The 4250-nt window shown below is 42.1% G+C and overlaps 1 pseudogene; it reads right to left on the reverse strand.

The window, feature by feature from the left end:
- Positions 1–630: 630 nt before the first annotated feature.
- On the reverse strand, positions 631–1918 carry LOC112633793 (annotated as a pseudogene).
- Positions 1919–4250: the final 2332 nt, after the last annotated feature.

The raw sequence follows: 4250 nt of genomic DNA on the forward strand, positions 1-4250 counted from the left end.
AATCCTTTATTAGGATACATTTATAACATGTTGGTGGTGTAATAAACCTTAAAAAATAGCAGTTTGGAAAGAAAAGGTATATAGATTAGGATGGAAGAAATAAACCTGTCTTTGATTGCAGATGATGTGATTGCCTGTATAGAAAATCTGAAAGAATCAACAGAATAACTGAAACTTCATAATAATTTTATAGCAAGCATGCAGGATACAAGGTTAGTATACACAAGTCAATTACTTTCCTATATGCCAGCAACCAATGAATGAGTGGAATTTAAAATGAAAACACATTACCATTTATATTGGCAGCCCAAATTTGAAATATTTAGATACAGATCTAACAAAATATGTCGAAGGTTTATATGAGGAAAATGACAAAACTTTGATTAAAAGGAAACAAAAGACTAGATAAATAAAAAGGCATTCAATGTTTATAGACAGGACAACTCAATATTGTCAAAATGTCCGTTCTTTACCACTTGACTGGTAGATTCAATGCAATCCCAACATAAATCCCAACAAGTTATTCTTGTTACATAAACTAATTGATTCTAAGTTAGTTTTTTTTTTTTTTTGGCCTCTGAACTTTTTATTGGCCTCCTGCTCCCCAAAGGGTCTCCTGCTTCTGCTGGCTTAATGTCTGAGAACTTTGGTGTCATTGGTTTCAGGCACCACTTTGCCATCCAGCCTGGTGAGTAGTGTTCTTTTGGATGGTTTACATAGAATTGCTGCTGTCCAGGGCATCACCAGTATTGAAGTCATTGCTGTCTTCCAGCAGGCGGCAGTAGGTGGAGATCTCAGCCTCCAGCTTGACCTTGATGTTCAGCAGGGCCTTGTACTCCTGGGCCTGGTGTTGTCCCTCTGCCCGGGTCTGTGCCAGCTCTGACTTCAGATGCAGCAGGATCCCATTGAGCTGCTCCACCTGCAGGGTGTAGCAGGCCTCCACCTCCCTCAGGCTGTTCTACAAGCTGGTCTTCAAATTTCTCATGGAATCCAGGTCGATCTCCAAGGACTGGTCTGTATGTCTCAGCTCTGTGAGCATAATCTCAGGAGCTCCAAGCTCTGTGGACTGTGTGGTGACCACTGTGGTGCTCTCCTTAATCTGCTGAGACCAGTACTTGTCCAGCTCCTCTCGGTTCTTCTGAGCCAGCTCGTCATATTAGGCCTGGATGTCTGTAATGATCTCGGCGAGGTCCTGAGATTTGGGGGCATCTACCTCCATGGTCAACCCAGAGCTTATAATCGGGCTTGTAGGCCTTTTATTTCCTCTTTGTGGTTCTTCTTCATGAAGAGCAGATCCTCCTTGAGAGCCTTGATGTATGTCTCCAGCTGCAGCCGAGTCACATTGGTGTCATCAGTGACCTTGCAGAGCCCCTGGAGGTCGCTCTCTACAGGTTGGAGCATGGCCAGCTCTGTCTCATACTTGACTCTAAAGTCATCAGCCGCAAGATGGGCGTTGTCGATCTGCAGAACGATGCGGGCATTGTCCACAGCATTTGCGAAGATCAGAGCCCTCAGGTCCTTGATGGTCTTGAAGTAATGCCCCCAGGCTCTGACCTGGGGTCCCTTCTTCTCCAATTGCTCACGGATTTTGCTCTCCAGCCTCTGCTTCTTTGTCTCCAGGCTCCTCACTCTGTCCAGGTAGAACATCAGTTGGTCATTCAGACTTTGCCTGGTCTCCTTCTTGTTCTGGATGCCTTTATTCCTGCCAGACTCCCGGCCATCCCTGCAGCCAGGGCTCCAGACACCATGCCGCCCCGGAAGCTGGTGGAGCGGGACATGGAGATCAGGGAACCAGAGCTCCAGCACCTGCATAGACGCTGGCCTTGCTGCTGACCAGCAGGGCACTCTAGCTTGGTGCCTGGACAGAGTCCAGGGACTAGTAGTTGGTGGAGAATGTGGAGCGAGTGGTGAAGCTCATGCTGTCCGAGGAGGAGAGTCAGAGGACAGTACTCAGGCTTTGCCGATGGTCTTGATTCTATGTTTGTATGGAGAGGAAAAAGACCCAGAATAGCCAACTCAATATTGAAAGAGAAGAAGGTCAGAATACTTACACTAACCAACTACAAGGCTTACTGAAAGCTACAGTAATCAAGATGGTGAGGTATTGATGAAAGAATAAACAAATAGTTCAAAGGAAGAGAACAGAGAGCTAAGGTATAGACCCACATTAATATAGTCAATTACTCTTTGATACAGGAGCAAAGGTGATGCAATGGAGAAATGTTGTATTTTCAATAAATAGTACTGGAACAACTGGACATTTCTGTGTAAAAAAAATGAATCTAGATCAAACCTTACATCCTACACAAAAATTAACCCAATAGAGCATAGACCTAAATATAAAATGCAGAACTATAAACCTCCCAGAAAATAACAGAAGAAAATAAATGACTTGGGTATGGCAATATAACACCAGAGGCAAAATCCGTAAAAATAATAATCTGGATTATATTAAAATTAAAAATTTCTGCTTGGTAAAAGACACAGTTAAGAAAATGAAGACAAGCTGAAGATTGAGAGAGAATATGTGCAAAGGACACATGTGAGAAAGGATTGTTATCCAAAATATGCAAAGAACCCTTAAACTCAACAGTAGGGAAACAAACAACTCATTTTAAAAATAAGCCAAAGACTGAAACAGACACTTTGCCAAAGATATACAGATGACAAACAAGAATATGAAAAGATACTGCACACCGTATGTTATTATGGTATTTAAAAAAATAATGAGACATCACTATTCATGAGAATAAAAATCCAGAACACTGACACCACCAAATACGGCGAGGATGTTGAGCAACAGAAACCCTCATTCACTGCTGCTGAGAATGCAGAATGGTACAACTACTTTGGAAGATGGTTTGGTGATTACTCACAAAATTAAATATACTCTTAACATAGGATTCAGCAATTGTGATCCTAGGTATTTGCCCAAATGAGTTGAAAACTTATGTCCACACTAAAACCTTCACACAGATGTTTATGGCAGCTTTATTCATAATGGCCAAAACTTTGAAGGAACCAAGATGTCCTTCAGCAAGTGAATGGATAAATAAATTGTGAAACATTCAGACAATGGAATAATATTTAGCACTTAAAAAATGAACTGTGAAAAGACATGAAGGAATCTTAAATGTATATAGCTAAGTGAAAGAAGCCAATCTGAAAGGGTTACATACTAGATGATTCCAACTACATGATGTTCTGAAAAAGGTAAAACTATGTGGATAATGAAAAGATCAGTGGTTGCCAGGGGTTGGGAGGAGGGAGGGATGAATAGATGAACCACAGATAATTTTTAGGGCAGTGAAAACTAATCTGTAGAATACTACAATGTTGGATATATGTCTATTGAATACAAATCTATTGAATGTACAGCACCAAGAGTGAACCCTAATGTAAACCATGGACTTTGGGTGATAATGGTGTATCAGTGTAGGTTCCTGGATTGTAACAAATGTACCGCTCTGGTGGGGGATGTTGATAGTGGAAGAGGCTGCACAGATGTGGGGGTGAGGGGTGTATAAGAATTCTGTGCTTGTCTATTAATTTTTCAGTGTACCTTAAACTTCTCTAAAAAATAAAGTTTGTTAAAAAAATAATGTCTCAGCCCTCTCATTTTAAGTATAGGGCAACTGCTGGCTAATAACAGCCTCATATTGTGCTGAGAAACTGGAAGCAACTCCTCAGTTGGTAATAGCCTCAAGGTACCACCCATATGTCTGCTGGCATCTGGGCCAGGACCTTTTTTCTTCTTCTGTTCTTGGGATAGTCTCCTGGAAGCCAGCCCCTTCTGAAATGGCCTGAACTACATCTATTCTCATAGCCTTAGGACCTCCTTCCTGTAGTTGTTCCCTTTCTCCTGAAACAATGCCCTCTTTTCTTTACTAGACCATCCCCATCGGCAGGTAAACATGTTCTAATATCTTCCATGCAGAGAAGCTTTTTTCCTGGTCTCATATTGCTCCTGTGCCAGAGTTGGTTCTTCACTATCTATGTTATAGCTTCTCAAGGGTTCCATCTGTTCATACTCACCTCTCATTCTCTTGTCAGCTCACTCCATCACTCTATTGAGACTCTCTACATGGAGGCCAGGTGCAGTGGCTCACACCTGTAATCCCAGCACTTTGGGAGACCGAGGCAGAAAGACCACCTGAGGTCAGGAGTTCCAGACCAGCCTGGCCAACATGGTGAAACCCTGTCTCTCCTAAAAAAATACAACAACAACAAAAAATAGTCGGACAATGCAG

The sequence above is a fragment of the Theropithecus gelada genome, chromosome 10, assembly GCF_003255815.1.
Source record: "Theropithecus gelada isolate Dixy chromosome 10, Tgel_1.0, whole genome shotgun sequence".
Lineage (NCBI taxonomy): Eukaryota > Metazoa > Chordata > Mammalia > Primates > Cercopithecidae > Theropithecus > Theropithecus gelada.